Here is a 17,459-nt window from a genome sequence, read left to right as displayed (position 1 = left end):
GGATAAGGAACTTTAAGCTTCAAATATAATGATGTGCATGGACACCCACAGCCCAGAGTAAGGAGAATGAGGAGAATATCTAAATATGTAGGTTACAGTATTAGCTCAAAGCATAAAATACAGCAATTCTTCTTCTTTACTAATTATATCACGAATTTTAGCTTCAACTATACATTTTGAAATTGTATTTCTGCTTCCTGAACCCTAATGATTTTGACTTTCAAAACATTATCGGTTTTAGATAAAGTAAATAAGGGGGACTGTCTCTAGAGGCAGTAAGATTGGTCATGGATTTGAGATAATTTCTTAAAGAATTGGAGGTGACCTGGGGAAAGCTTTGTGCAGTGAGATTTGGAGTGCAGTGCCTGAAAGGATGCTGGAAACAGATTCAAAAATAACTTTCAGAAGGGAATTGGATTAATTTTTTTAAGAGGAATTGCTCACTAAGCTGAGAAGAAAGGAAAGGTATTGGGATTAATAGTTTTTTTTTCTTCTCAAAGAGACAGCAGAGTGTAATAGGTGAAATGATATTCCTATTGCATGATAGGATAGTATGTGGCTGTTAGACACATTCAAATGTAATGCTTTGAACAGTGTTTGGAACTTCCAATAATGCAAGACGGACAAAATGGCAAGCAGACTGGAGGCCAGATGGATGATAATAATGTGACATTTTACACCTTGTGTTAAAGAGTGCTGAGATCTGAGGCCAAGCTGATGTCTATGATCCACACCAATGTTGCTGGGAATTTGATACATATCATGTGCTGGCCTCAGCAAGGCTGCAACAAATTATAATAATAGGCTATGCTCCCAAGATTCTGGAAACTCATATGCCGCTTAAAATTACACTCAAAGTAACAGGTCCTTTTGACCATTTTCTAATGTGCCGATGCTGCTCCTTTAACAAGGTTACATTGCCTTTGGGGTTTTTTTGCAGTGAGGTCGTAAAAGATACAGATTCCAAAAAGTCACAGTTGAAGGGTTTTAGGGCCAGTTTGATTATTACTAACAGATACTGCCTCAGGCAATAGGCTATCAAGATCTTGAAAAAAAATCTTGTACAATGAAAGGGGAATGGCCAGTTCTCCAGCTCAGCTTTTCTCTGGTTTGGTTTGATTTCAGCACCGTAGAGTTGTGAAGCTGCTGAATCCAAGACAATCTGGTCTATTCTGACCTTCTCTCTCTGACCTCTCTCCTGCAAGACCCTCTGTTTGATTTTACCTTTGTGCCAATGGGGATTGTGGCAAGTATTTGGAACAACATCATTAATTTGGTATAGTCTGTTGGGTTTTCAAATAGGTTAACCTATTCATCATTCTGTTCTCTTTTGTTTGTGTTTCATTCAGTAATCTTGTAAATAAATTCTGTTTTGTTTGAAACTAAGTGGTTTGATCAACTGCATCCCTCCAGGAATATCTATGTTACACATGCTGAAAACAGCTGGTGAAGTTAGCATCTGGGCTACTTTCTTGAAATAGTTTGAGGAGGTCTGGCCTTGTCCATAACAGATTGGGGCCTCTTTGTGGGATTTGTCTATAGTTCCAAATTGGGATTAGGGTTGTTGGACTCAAAGGCAGCAAGTGGTAGGTGTGAGTGTCATTTGTTCTGGGTATTGAATTTGGTTGGTTTACCCAGTGCTTGGGATAGCAATGGCTCTTTCAGTCACTAATCCTTCTGGGGGTGGAAGAATGGCTTTGGAGATTTTGTAAAAGGTGAATTAAGGCCAAGCTGCTTGAATTAACAGACAAGCTGGAGCTGGACCAGCCTCCTTCCGTGAGGAAAGGAGAGATAATTGCAGCAATAGCTCAGCTTTTAAATTTGCTGGAAATACTGTCAGAATCTTTAAAGTTGGCTAAGACTCAATTGAAACTGAAGCAGCTTAAGTTAGAGGCAAAGAACAAGGAAAGGGCAACAGAAATGAAACAGTTTGAATTGCAATTAAATGCAGAGGAAAGAGAAAAGCAACAAACTGCTTTAGTGGAACAAAAGGAAAAAGAGAGAGAACGAGAGAGAGAAAGAGTTAGAGAAGAGGGAGAAAGAGAGAGGAAAGAGAGAGAGAAAAAGAGAGAGAAGGAAGGGAGAAAGAGAGGGAGTTTGAACTTCAGAAATTGGCACTTAGGGGTAGGAGTTCAAAAATTCACTTTATGGAGAGCATGTACAAGAGCAGAGAGTTAAAATGGCAAGATTAGCTGATGGTTATGAGTTGGTCCATAAATCAAAGTTTGGCTTCCAAAATCAATTTCAATCCATGAGGGATAGAAATTTGGGAAAAGAGAAATCCTTATGTGGAAAGGGAAAGATAGATCACGGTGAAAATCATAATAATAACTTACCATAGGGTAAAAAGGAAACTCTTGAAGGAGGAAGAGAAGTTAAAAAGATCCAATGTTTTCACTGAAATAATATAGGCAACATGAGATCACAAAGTTGGTGGGTTAGGAAAAGGACTGCGAAACCAGATGTAGGAAAGAAAAAGGATAAGTCAGTGAATTTTGTTGGAGTGGTAATGGAAACCACAGTGGAGGCTGGAAAGCTGCACCAGGATGTACAAGCTGGTTGGAGGCTGATTAAGGAGGAAGTGCCAAATCTTCTTAAACCGTATACCTGCGAAGGTAAAGTTTACTCACATAGGCCAGGAACAGCAGGTAAAGAGATTATAAAATTAAGAGATACAGGGATCCATTCAATCTGTGATTCTGAAAACTGAGGAGATATGAACTTCTGAAATACTACTGCCAGAAAAGATACTAGTAATGGGAACTCATGGTGAGACAAGAAGTGCTCAAGTATGTAAAGTGAGGTTAGTGTCCAATGAAGAGTGGAGAATTTGTGATAGGTGTACTGGACAAATTCTCAGCTCCAGGAATACAATTTGTCCTTGCTGATGATATAGCTGGTTCACTGGTAGGAGTGCTGCCTACTGTGGTTGAAAAGCCAGTGGAAACTCAGGCAGCTGAACTATTGCAGGACACATATCCTGGAACTTTTCCTGACTGTGTGGTAATGAGATCACAAAATCCATAGCTAAAACAAGAGAGGTCAAAGAGAGCAGATAAGAAAGTTGATGTGGAATTAGCAGAGACCGTGTTTGATCAAATGGTTGACACAAATCAGGAGCAGATAGATGACAAAGCAGACATCTTTAGCTCAGATAGTTAACTGGGTTACAGCAGAAAGATGAAAGCTTAAAACAATTGTATTAAAAAAGCATACACAGAAAAAGAATCCAAATGTATAAATGAATGCTATTCTCTTAAAAATGATGCCTTAATGAGGAAATGGAGACCATCACATATTCTGGCAGATGAGAAGTGGGCAGAAGTTCAGCAAGTCATGTTACCTGTAGGTTATAGAAAGGAGGGTGTTGAGAGTGGCGCACAAACTAACTCTATGGGGTCATTTAGGAGCGAGAAAAACACAAGTTAAAACACAAAAACGTTTTTACTGGTCTGGACTGCACAAGGATGTAGTTGAATTTTGTCAGGCATGTCATACCTGTCAGGTAATTAGAAAACCATTGGCAGTAATAAAACCTACACCTTTAATGCCTATTCCTGTACTTGAGGAACCTTTTACAAGAATCTTAATTGATTGCATAGGACCCTACCTAAAACAAAAAGTGGGAGTCAGTATTTGTTAACAATGTTGGATGCATCCACTAGATTTCCAGAGGCCTTTCCATTACACAAAATCATAGCTAAAAGGGTTGTAGAGGAGTTATTCAAATATTTCATAGATACACACTAACCACAGAGATACAATCAGATCAAGGGTCAGACTTCACATCCAAATTATAGACAATTTGGGAATACAGCAATTCAAATCTACTGCATACCATCCTGAGTCACATGGAGCACAAGAAAGGTGACATCAGGCATCAACGACCATATTGAGGCCTTATAGTCAAGACTATCCAGATGATTGGGATAAGGGAATTCTGTTTGTGCTTTTTGCAAGCAGAGATGTACCAAATAAATCAACCAAATTCAGAATTAGATTTTGGGCATGAAATGAGAGGACTACTGAAATTGATTAAGGAGAAATCGGTAAGTCAGAATTCAGAGATCACAGAGACACTGTGCATCAAATACTCGGGAGTGACTAAATAGAGTGATAGAGTTGGCTAGACAACATTTAAAAGTATCACAGCAAACAACAAAACAGGAAGCAGAAATCAAAAACTCACAATTTTGTTAGCAGGGATAAGGTGTTAGTGTTACTTCCAGTGATAAGATTCCCGATGAAGAGCTTATGCTAAAAAATAGCAACTCTCCTGCTCCTTGGATGCTGCCTGACCAGCTGTGCATTTCCAGCACCACACTATTTAACCCTGATGTAGCATCTCCAGTCCTCACTTTCTCCTAGTTGATTATAACATTACTGTGAAGCCTCTTCCAAGGATGCCCTTGAAGAAGTTCTCCTCCTCTGTCTATGTGGATCTCAGTGCTTCTCTCTCTCACTGTTGGTACTGCCATTCGATTTGAAAATTGTGTATGTGACAGGACGAGAAAATGTGATTGCTAACACATAGTCGAGACTCGAATGAGAATCGGAGGCTTTTGGTGCCAGGTGTACAACAGACTGAAACAGAATGTTGTTTATATTGTTTGCATGTTTATAGTCAATGTAATATGTATCTGTGTTGTAGAGTTTAAGATTAAGGAGTTTTAAAATTTAGCCATCTTGGATATTGATGGTTCATTTTTATTTGGGTTGGGGGTGATGGTGTGATGAAGCTGCTTCTTTAACAATGTTATGTTGTCCTTGGATTATTTTTTTTAGAAAGGTCATAAAGACACAGACTCCTAAAAGTCTAAGTTGAAAGTTTTAGTCTTAATTTGATTGTAGCTAACAGGTACTACCTCAGCCAACAGGTTTTCGAGGTCTTGAACAAAGAAAATGTACAATGTAACGGGAGTAGCCAGTTCTCCCAGCTCAGCTTTTCTCTGGTTCGGTTGGTTTTGGCACAGTAGAGTTGTGAAACTGCTGAATCCAAGACAATCTGGTCTATTCTGACCCTCTCTCTCTAGCCTCTCTCCTGAAAGACCCTCTGTTTGATTTTACCTTTGTGCCAATGGGGATTGTGGCAAGTATTTGGAACAACATCATTAATTTGGTATAGTCTGTTGGGTTTTCAAATAGGTTAACCTATTCAGCATTCTGTTCTCTTTTGTTTGTATTTCATTCAGTACTCTTGTAAATAAATTCTGTTTTGTTTAAAACCAAGTGGTTTGATCAACTGCATCCCTCCAGGAATATCTGTTACACATACTGAAAACAGCTGGTGAAGTTAGCATCTGGGCTACTTTAGCTCTACTGGGCTCTAGCATAGTAGAGTTGTGAAGTTGTTGGACCCAAGAGAATCTGATCTATTCTGCCCCTCTCTCTCTGACAATCAGACTGTTGGGTTTTTGGATAGGTTAGGTTATTCAGTATTCTGTTCTCTTTTGTTTGTGTTTCATTTGGTAATCTTGTAATTAAGTTCTGTTTTGTTTAAAATTAAGTGGTTTGACCAACGGCATCCCACCAGAAATTTCAGCATTACACCTGCTCAAAACAACTACCAAAGTTAGGGTCTGGGTGATTTTCTTGAAATGTTTTGAGGGGGTCTGGCCTGGTCCATAACAATATGTTCCAAGTGGAGCAGACCCTACCTCCTAAACATTACTGCAATAAGGCATTTAGCCAAGCAGTATCTGAAACAATGATAGGCCTGTCACTTACAAATGTGATGGATCAATTATAAAAATTGCAACAATCATAACAGCTATATTAGGCAGTAGAGAATATATGGAAGGTTATCTTTGAGACTGCTTTTGGTTGTTAGATATTGGTGCCCAATATTGGTTCTTGCAGCACCCATTTTATCAATGCAAACTTTGAGCAATAGGTTCAATATTTATCTAAGATCACAAGCATAGAGTCATAGAGATGTAAAGCATGGAAACAGACCCTTTGGTCCAACCCGTCCATGCTGACCAGATATCCCAACTCAATCTAGTCCAATCTGCCAGCACATGGCCCACATCCTTCCAAACCCTTCCTATTCATATACCCATCCAAATGCCTCTTAAATGTTGCAATTGTACCAGCCTCCACCACTTCTTCTGGCAGCTCATTCCATACATGTACCACCCTCTGTGTGAAAAAGATGCCCCTTAGGTCTCTTCTATATCTTTCCCCTCTCACCCTAAACACTTGCCCTCTAGTTCTGGACTCCCTGACCCCAGGGAAAAGATTTTGTCTATTTATCCTATCCATGCCCCTCATAATTTTGTAAACCTCTATAAGGTCACCCCTCAGCCTCCAACGCTCCAGGGAAAATAGCCCCAGCCTGTTCAGCCTCTCCCTGTAGCTCAGATCCTCCAACCCTAGCAACATCCTTGTAGATCTTTTCTGAACCCTTTCAAGTTTCACAACATCTTTCCGACAGGAAGGAGACCAGAATTGCACGCAATATTCCAACAGTGGCCTAACCAGTGTCCTGTACAGCCGCAACATGACCTCCCAACTCCAGTACTCAGTACTCTGACCAATAAAGGAAAGCATACCAAACGCCTTCTTCACTATCCTATCTACCTGCGACTCCACTTTCAAGCAGCTATGAACTTGCACTCCAAGGTCTCTTTGTTCAGCAACACTCCCTAGGACCTTACCATTAAGTGTATAAGTCCTGCTAAGATTTGCTTTCCCAAAATGCAGCACCTTGCATTTATCTGAATTAAACTCCATCTGCCACTTCTCAACCCATTGGCCCATCTGGTCCAGATTCTGCTGTAATCTGAGGTAACTCTCTTCGCTGTCCACTACACCTCCAATTTTGGTGTCATCTGCAAACTTACTAACTGTACCTCTTATGCTCATATCCAAATCATTTATGTAAATGACAAAAAGTAGAGGAGCCAGCACTGATCCTTGTGGCACTCCACTGGTCACAGGCCTCCAGTCTGAAAAGCAACCCTTCACCACCACCCTGTCTTCTACCTTTGAGCCAGTTCTGTATCCAACTGGCTCGTTCTCCCTGTATTCCATGTGATCTAAGCTTGCTAATCAGTCTCCCATGGGGAACCTTGTCGAACACCTTACTGAAATCCATATAGATCTAACGCTCTGCCCTCATCAGTCCTCTTTGTTACTTTCTCAAAAAACTCAATCAAGTTTGTGAAACATGATTTCCCATTCACAAAGCCATGTTGACTCTCCTTAATCAGTCCTTGCCTTTCCAAATATATGTACATCCTGTCCCTCAGGATTCCCTCCAACAACTTGCCCACCACTGAGGTCAGGCTCACTGGTCTATAGTTCCCTGGCTTGTCTTTACCGCCCTTCTTAAGCAGTGGCACCACGTTAGCCAACCTCCAGTCTTCTGGCACCTCACCTGTGGCTATTGATGATACAAATATCTCAGCAAGGGACCCAGCCAGCACTTCTGTAGCTTCCCACAGAGTTCTAGGGTACACCTGATCAGGTCTTGGGGACATATCCACCTTTTTGCGTTTCAAGACATCCAGCACTTCCTCCTCTGTAATCTGGACATTTTGCAAGATGTCACCATCTATTTCCCTACAATCTATATCTTCTGTATCCTTTTCCACAGTAAATACTGATGCAAAATACTCGATTAATATCTCTCCCATTTTCTGCGGCTACACACAATGGCCGCCTTGCTGATCTTTGAGGGGCCCTATTTTTTCCCGGTTACCCTTTTGTCCTTAACGTGTTTGTAAAAGCCCTTTGGATTCTCCTTAATTCTATTTGCCAAAGCTATCTCATGTCCCCTTTTTGCCCTCTTGATTTCCTTCATACGTTCACTCCTACTGCCTTTATACTCTTCTGAGGATTCGCTCAATCTATCCTGTCTATACCTTACATATACTTCCTTCTTTTTCTCAACCAATATGAAGAGAGAGTAATGGATTTTCAGTGATTATTCAAAATCCATCATTTCCACACTGCTGGAGACGTCAACGTGATATTCTCTGAAGACCTCGAGCACATTTTGAAAACTTATTGGTTTATCAAGAAAGAAATTGATAGACTTTCTCAGGCTGCAATAGAAAATACCTGAGCACTGAGTCATGAAGCAAGCAAGAAGGTAATTTTAGAATGCAGCTGCTCTATGGCAGTGAGGTGGTAATTGCACACTCAGATTGATTCTGTAAAGCAGCCAAGTTTGAATCTTTAAAGAAGGAACAACTTTGCATTTTTGTTTGGTTTTCTGTTAAGTCATAGAGCTAAAAACTGATTTGAGATGCATAGCTAAGATATGACTGGGGCATCCCTCCAAGTGTCAGACTTTGCAGATGGCTTAACACATCCTCTTCAGAAGGCAGAAGGGGAATGTTCAAGGATGCATTTATGCTTAGGCAAGTCAGTAGAACCTAGACTCACATTTCCACTCAGATATTCTGGTCAAGGCAATTGTTTCTATACTTGTCCACAGAAGCTTGTATATGGAAATTACTATTCTCTAGGCAGGTTGTGCTAACGCATTGCAGTGGCCACCTGCCTGAACTAGGAAACACTTCTAGGAAAACAACACCTAAGCATACATCCTTTGGTAACCTTCCTGAGATCTTTCTTCTCTGTCTGTTCCCAATGGCCAGGTGAGATAGCCCTTACTGTTTAATCCACTTACATCCTTGCTGTCTTGACACTATTCTTTAACAGAAATGAACCAGCTCCAAGTAAAACCTTTTTTTTTGCAGGACACCCTTCATCAGCCCCTTAAAATTCCTTCACTACACAGATATTTTTGAAAGCAAGTGTTGCATAGCAGCTTTTTCTAATCTTCAGGAATTTAATAGGTCTAACAAGTAGGCAGTAATCCTTTAAAAGCTGCTGGCAAATAAACAGCGCCATTGTATATCCAGTAATTTAATGATATTGTTCCAAGTACATAATAAATGTATTAAGTTATGCTGCAGGTGCATGTATGTAACCATATGCAAACAATTTAAGAACAGAAGTAGACTATTCGACCCGTGGAAGCTTGTTCTGCAATTCATTAAGGTCATGGCTAATCTAACACAAATCCAAAATTGAGCCTACCATGTCATTCGAATTAATTGGATGAATATCCACCACATTAATCACCCTCACAGGTAGCTCACCCAGTGAAGCTATGAGCATTGACATGCTTCCAGCATTTATCTAAACATTGAGCACTGGGGAAGGACGTGATAATTCAAAGGTTGTGTTGCTGATCAGGGAGTTTCTGCCCTGCCCAGCTCCATAGCAATAGTTTAATGTTTTCATGAATGTGTTATCTTTTAGCAGCAGTCACCTAGCAACCACTTGAGAATCCCAAGATGTTACACTGTGGACTGTCCAGAAATATAGACTTTAACAGTGATATCTAAATCAGACCTCTCATTTATATATGTGAAGGACATGACATCCAATTTCAGTGGCCATCAAAGCAATCTTTCAGTTCCAGACCTTAGTACCAAATATTAATGTGCCTATATATTTGTAAAGTAGGCTCAATCAGGACCAATTTCCAATCGTGCTGAGTAGAGCGAAACAATTATTGAAAATATATACAATTCTGCGCTTCTATACAGCCTAAGTCATCAAAACCAGGTTTACCCAGCATATTGAATATACTTCTTAGAGACAGAGAAAGAAATTGATAAATCTTCTTATTCTGTATGAGAAAGCACCTTAGCACTGAGTCATGAAGAAAGAAGACAATTTTAGAACCCAGCTGCTCTGCAGCAGTAGTGAGCTAGTTGTAGCACAAATTGATTCTCTACAGTAGCCAAGTTAGAACATTTTTTAAAGAAGTATTTTTACATGTTCTTTGGCATTCTAATGAGTCACAGAACTAATGTGCATCTGTGATGCACAATTCCAATACATTCCATTTTGGAGCAGGTGTGTGTATCTTGTTTCCCCCACAACAATGTTGAAACTGTGGACAACCTCAGATGCAAATCATAGACTGCACCAATATAGCAACAGATAACAGCTAGAGAATTCAGGAAATAAGTAATTCAAGCAGTTTTTAGATTGAGATTCTGATTGTATAAATTAATCAAAGAAGAATAACATGTTTACCTTGCCAAATACTGATGAAACTGAAGTACGCTACATTTTTTAAACACTCAAATTGCAGGAACACACGTTAACTTACTGGCAATGGAATATATATTACTGAATTCTGAGGCACCTGCAGTCATGATCTTTTAATTCAAGCAGCTAATGAACCAGTTAACCAGTACAAATGTTGAAAGGTTCACCATTCCAGCTGTGGAAAGTGTAATTGTCTGAGAACTAACAGAGAGAAAAAAAAGCAAATTTAGCCCCCTGCAAAATCAGGCTAAAACACAGCAACGTAAAACCACAAACTCATTTTCGGCATGGAAGGAGAAGCATTGTGCATTTGGGGAAGGCACAGAATTTGCAAATTTTTATGTGGAAGGTCAGTGCTGCCTGAAGCACTTGGAGGACCTGGCAGCAGGGCTAATGCAAGGAAGAACATAAGACAAGGACAGAACATTGCTGTGAAGTCAGATAACAGTTATTTTATAAATAGAATGCATACATATGCAAAAAGCAAATCAATGTGAGCAAAGAGGTAGCAGGTAAGCTATTAAATATAAATACGAAGATAGCATGGTTATAAAAATTACATTATACATGACAAGATAAAAGAAAGGTACTTCTGTTGGATGAATCTTGATTCTCACTATTCTTCCACTTAAAAGATAAAATTTACACATAAGGATACAACACTGAAAATTTCATCCTCCAGACATGAAGCATTTGATTCTATATTTAGCAGCTGTGTTATTTTATTTTAGAGAGACAGTCTGGAAGCTATGGGACTGGGAGAAGTACTGCAGCATTGAGCTGCTGTTCTGTACCTTGTTACAGATACATTTTGTGATTTGTAATCTAGAGCAAATTTCACATGCAGATATTTCTGATGGCAAATAGTTATGCAAGATACATTGGTTACCATATCTGAAATCCTGATACGTGCCTCAAAAGTGCATAATGCTACACTTAGGTGTTAATTGATTATCATTTGATCCAGTCCATGTTCCCAATGACATTGGTTATATGCAAGTCCATAATAATATGTAATATTGTGATGAGAAATGCAGGCCCTGACTAGGTAAGTGAGCTTACACATTCACAACAGACCATATGTTGACCTATTGTTTTCAGAAAAGCATTTTGATCTACTGTCATGCTGTCAAGGGGATGATATATAAAGCAATGATTTTTATTATCCAAATTGCACTACTTACAAAGGTGGAGAGCACAAATTTAGTCACCTTTTATTTGTATGTGCACAGTACTTGAAACTGGTGTGCCTTACTCAGAGCCAGCTCTCAGAGTGGACAGATCCTCTGTTCATATCTATCAGCCAGGGCTCCTGGATGGATCAGATTGACAGCCCCAATCAGGCTGACCTTGTTACAGTTACTACATCCCTCCCCCCTCTGCATCCAGGGGGTTAGACCTACTCTTTTCCTTGTAGATTCTTCTGGGGCCTCTCACTCAGTCTTGGTTGTAGGTGGCACAAACTGGCCCATACTTGCACCCATAGTGTCTCGGAAAAAAATTCATCCTATTCTTCAGGCAGTAAAGATGTTGAGACTGAGACTCCCACTGTGTCCATCTGGTAGCATGTGATAGCAAGAGAGATCCTATAAAGTGGTCAAGAGCACTGGGAAATCAGAAGATTGGGAAGGCTACAAAAACAAACAGAGGATAACAAAGAGAGAATAAGGAAGGAGAGGATCAAATATGAAGGTAGGCTAGCCAGTAATATTAGAAATGATAATAAAAGCTTCTTTCAATACATAAGAAACAAATGACAGGCAAAAGTAGACATTGATGCTGGAAGGCTAGTGATAGGAGATAAGGAAATAGCTGGAGAACTTAATAAGTACTTTGCGTCAGTCTTCACAGTGGAAGACATGAGTGATATCCCAACAATTAAAGGGAGTCAGGGGGTTGAGTTGAGTATGGTTGCCATTACAAAAGAGATAGTGCTAGAAAAGCTAAAAGGTCTTAAAATTGACAAATCTCCTGGCCCCGATGGGCTACATCCTAGAGTTCTGAGAGAGGTGGCTGAGGAAATAGTGGAGGGGTTGGTTGAGATCTTTCAAAAGTCACTGGAGTCAGGGAAAGTCCCAGATGATTGGAAGATCGCTGTTGTAATCCCCTTGTTCAAGAAAGGATCAAGACAAAAGATTAAAAATTATAGGCTAATTAGCCTAACCTCGGTTGTTGGTAAAATTCTAGAATCCATCGTTAAGGATGAGGTTTCTAAATTCTTGGAAGAGCAGGGTCGGATTAGAACAAGTCAACATGGATTTAGTAAGGGGAGGTTGTGCCTAACAAACCTGTTAGAACTCTTTGAAGAGGTGGCAAGTAGGTTAGACTAGGGAAACCCAGTGGATGTGGTCTATCTAGACTTCCAAAAGGCCTTTGATAAGGTGCCACACGAGAGGCTGCTGAGTAAGGTGAGGGCCCATGGTGTTCGAGGTGAGCTACTGGCATGGATTGGGGATTGGCTGTCTGACAGAAGGCAGAGAGTTGGGATAAAAGGTTCTTCTTCGGAATGGCAGCCGGTGACAAGCAGTGTCCCACAGGGTTCAGTGTTGGGGCCACAGCTGTTCACGTTATATATTAATGATCTGGATGAAGGGACTGGGGGCATTCTAATGAAGTTTGCCAATGATACGAAGTTAGGTGGACAGGCAGATAGTACTGAGGAAGTGGGGAGACTGCAGAAGGATCTAGACAGTTTGGGAGAGTGGTCCAGGAAGTGGCTGATGAAATTCAACGTGAGCAAATGTGAGGTTTTGCACTTTGGAAAAAAGAATATAAGCATGGACTACTTTCTAAACGGTGAGAAAATTCATTAAGCCAAAGTACAAAGGGATCTGGGAGTGCTAGTTGAGGATTCTCTAAAGGTAAAGATGCAGGTTGAATCCGTGATTAAGAAAGCGACTGCAATGTTGTCATTTATCTCAAGAGGGTTGGAATATAAAAGCAGCGATGTGCTACTGAGCCTTTATAAAGCTCTGGTTAGTCCCCATTTGGAGTACTGTGTCCAGTTTTGGTCCCCACACCTCAGGAGGGACATACTGGTACTGGAGCGTGTCCAGCGGAGATTCACACGGGTGATCCCTGGAGTGGCAGGTCTAACATCTGAGGAACAGCTGAGGATCCTGGGATTGTATTCATTGGAGTTTAGAAGGTTAAGGGGAGATCTAATAGAAACTTACAAGATAATACATGGCTTGGAAAGGGTGGACGTTAAGAAATTGCTTCCATTAGGCGAGGAGACTAGGACCCGTGGGCACAGCCTTAGAATTAGAAGGGGTAAATTCAGAACAGAAATACGGAGACATTTCTTCAGCCAGAGAGTGGTGGGCGTGTGGAATTCATTGCCACAGAGTGCAGTGGAGGCCAGGACGCTAAATGGCTTCAAGGCCGAGATTGATAAATTCTTGATGTCACAAGGAATTAAGGGCTACGGGGAGAATGCTGGTATGTGGAGTTGAAATGCCCATCAGCCATGATTAAATGGCGGAGTGGACTCGATGGGCCGAATGGCCTTACTTCCACTCCTATTCCTTATGGTCTCTTATCTCTGAGATCTCACACTGCGAGATTTCTTTAATGCTAGATGGAGGGGGAGTCCCACAATTTACAATAGACTTTATGGTTGTTCTTGTCCTGCCCTGTTAGTGAGTTTGCAGCTTTCATGTGGTCCATGTGTTTGTTCAAGACTGCATTACCTAACGTTGTATGTCACGGGACTGGACCTTAAGTTGACCATGCCTCTTACCTATGCAGGGCCATTTCCATGGTTTTGACACCAAACTTTGTCCCCCGAAATAAAATAAGATACCTCTGTCTTTCTGAGAGGTATCTTGTGTCTGACGTTTCACCCTCCATCCAGATCCAGGAAGATCAGATGTTACCTGATGTGAAATCTTGTCCCCAGAAGCACCTCTGTTGGAGCTATCCCTGTGGTAGCATGAGGGGTAATTAATCCAATAATCAAATAGGAACTGGGGGAGGTTGGTATAGGCTGTTTCTTCAAGCCTGCCTCCAAAGTTTGGACTGCTCTTTCCATCAGACCATCAGACCATCAGACAATAGATGATATGGAGCTGTCCTTATATGCCAAGTGCTATTTGACTTTGGGAGATATTCAAATTCCCTGCTGGTGCACAATGGCCTGTTGTCAGTGACCAACACTTCCTGGGATCCATGTATTGCAACCAATGCTCACAGCTTTTCTATTGTCATTCCCGTGTTTGATGAGTGAACTTTATGCAGTGTGCATCCACAATGACTATGAACATTGGGCCCATGCAAGAGCTGGCATAGACGATGCCTAGCTGATCCCTGGGTTTTCCCAGCCAGTCCCATGAATGTGTGGGAGCTGCTGGTGGTCTTTTTTGTCCTTGTTGGCACTCTGGTCACTGTCCCACCAATGCAGCTACTTCTGCATCCAATTCTGGCCACCAGACATAACTTCCTGCCAACATCTTCATTTTGGACAAGTGAATGTCCCTGAATGGAGTTCAGCCAATATTTGGCAGCAAGCTTGCTCGGGACAGTCATTCTTGCTCCCCTGTACTGTGACCTGATCTGGCCGGGTCCAGAAAGGTTTCGCCCCTGGTTCTGATGGCCAATTTCTTTCCCCCCATCACCACCGGCTCTTTTAGTTGTGCCAGGATCAGATCTTTTTGTGTCCAAAGCCTGATGTTGTCAGCAGTGACTGGAAGAGTGTCCAGAAAATTTAAAACCACCAGTAGCACCATTGATGTTGTATCTGTCAACAGGAAGCAGCTCAAAGCATCTACTTTTTCCACTTGGATGGTGTTCCATCCTGTAACTGTACGCACTTAGAATGAGAACCAGCCGTTGAATTTGACATGAAGCTATGAGCAACATGGACCTGTCTTCTTTGACTAGCCCTAGTAGGGGTTTGTGGTCTGTTACTATTACAAATTTACATCTGTAAAGGTATAAGTGGAACTTTCTCACACCAAAGATGACTACCAAACTTTCCTTCCCTATCTGAGCATATTTGCACTCTGCATCAGCCCAAAACCGGGAAGTATACGCTATTGGGTGATTTGTGAAACAATACTAACCCAATACCATATGGGAAGGTATTGCATGTCAGCACCAGATCTTGCTTGGGATGATAGTGTGCCAATACCTTAGGCGATGATAGCTGCTTCTTCACTTCCCTTAAGGCTATGTCTTGGATACAAGACCATTTCCAAGGTTGACCATTTTTAAGAGTGGATGCAAAAATGCCAGAATGGAGGCTAGGTTACGTATGAACTTTCCATAATAATCCACTAATCCAAGGAAAGACCTAAGGTCTGGTACAGACAGGGAGTCGGGGCACATTGATTGCCCTCATGTTATCATCCAATGGCTTTAACCTGGTCTTGTCGACTGTGTAGCCCAAGTAGGTCAGTTGGAGTGTCTGGAATACACATTTTCCCCTTCTAAGGCATACACCAACCTTGGAGAAACAATCAAGGGGTATGTCCAAGTTCTCTAAGTGCTCTTTATTCATATTTCCTGTTATTAATACATCCTCCAGATAAATAGCAACCTGGGTAAATCTTGTAAAATGTTCTCCTTCAATTGTTGAAAGGGGACACAGGCTGATGATACCCAACTGGTAACCTTGTATATTGGGACAAACCATTATGGATGTTTATTGTAGCATACTTTTGGGAATCCTCATCTAACAGCAACTTGCAGGTATGCAAGACTCGTAGTCATGAAGGACATCCCCCACCAACCCTCCCACACCTCCCCCAGCCAGTTTTGTTTATAAGTCCTCTACGCAAGGGATTGGGTAATTATCCAGCTGCAAAAAGCAATTTACCGTTTGCTTAAAATTCCCACTAAGGCAAACCAACCCATCTGGCTTCACAATCAGTTCGATTGGTGCTATCCATTCTGCAAAATCCATTCTGCTTTGATGATTCCTTCTCTTTCCAGCCTCCTGATTTCTGCCTCTACTTTTGCCTGTAAGGCAAATGACACTGGGGAGGCCTTGCAGAATTGTAGAATGGCTTCCTGGTCAGCATACAAGGTAGTCTTGCATGTAGTCACTAGACTGTTGTGAAAAACCTTTGGGTATTTAATTACGACTTTACTCAGGTAGCGGTTTTCTAATCGAAAATGTTGACCCAATCAAGGTGAATCTTTCTCAACCAATTTCACCCTATCTGGCTTGGGCCTGAGTGGTAAATGAAACAGCAGTTTCTCATTGCAAGAATGGAATCTAAGTTGTACCTTTAATGTGTGAATGTTCTCAAGTGAGTGTTATCAACTGAGTTAAGGTCATGCGCAAACTCGATTAGAGTCCAGAACAAATTTTACTGAAGACTAGTGTTGCAATCACTGATATAGCCATGCTGGTATCAATCTCCATTAGACCATTGGGCGGCCATTTAACCAGATATTTATTTTGATTGGTTCTGATTTGCTTGTTAAGCAATTTAACAGTCCCAAGCCAAATGTAGGCAGCGTTTCCAGGGTGTGCACTCTCCTGGATACCGGCCTATGAGTTTTCTTAATCAACTCCACATACTGACAGCTACTGCAATGACTTGCCGGCCTGGATCCTGGGACAAATATTAACCTTTTGAGCGGGTCTTAGCTTTGTTTTGGGATTTTGCTGTGGGATGACCCAGAGTCCCTCTGTTCAGGCTAGGTCCTGTGTAAAACTGGGCAATTGTCTTCACTCAAGTGGTGTCCCCTGAGCTGGGTCCACTTCTATCAACATACCCTGTAACTCATGTGCTCCACTTGCAGTATTTTCTAATGACAAAGCCGGTTGTTGTGCCCAACTGAAGACCAGTTGGGCTTTAACTGGTAGGTGCTTTTGTTTGGTCACATCATTAATCCCACAGACCAAATGGTCTCTCGGCATCTTATTAGTCAAAAGTCACATACCTCTGCTTGTCAGCTTAACCTTGTGAAGAATCTTAGCATGGATTTCTCAAACTGCGGAATAAAATCTTAGTGCCTCAGAATCAGAGGAGGCTTAGGTCATAATATTCCTTAACTAAATCCACCAACTCTTGAAAGGCTTTAGTATCTGGTGCCTCAGGAAACATTAGGCTCCTTATAATGGAAAAAAGCTGTCAGAAAAATTACTTGTTGCTTTTCATATATCCCAATGTCATTTCCCTGGAAATATTAATGTATTTTCCACATAATGGGCCCAGGATCAAACAAGTCAAGCTTCCCAATCAATGGCATGATGCCAGAAATATTTATGCCAACTCTAAGAAGACTGGTATGAATAAACATCTTCAAGAGCGCATTTGTTTTTCTTGTCACCACTGAAACAACTCCACAGAGGCTGGTTTCCAGACACCAAGTCACTCTTTATTTACACATGTATAATGCTTAACACTGGTCCAACTTCCTCAGAT

This window comes from Chiloscyllium punctatum, chromosome 23 (genome assembly GCF_047496795.1).
Source record: "Chiloscyllium punctatum isolate Juve2018m chromosome 23, sChiPun1.3, whole genome shotgun sequence".
NCBI classification, from domain to species: Eukaryota; Metazoa; Chordata; class Chondrichthyes; order Orectolobiformes; family Hemiscylliidae; genus Chiloscyllium; species Chiloscyllium punctatum.
The sequence above is the reverse complement of the archived record's forward strand: the minus strand, read 5'-3'. Positions refer to the sequence as shown.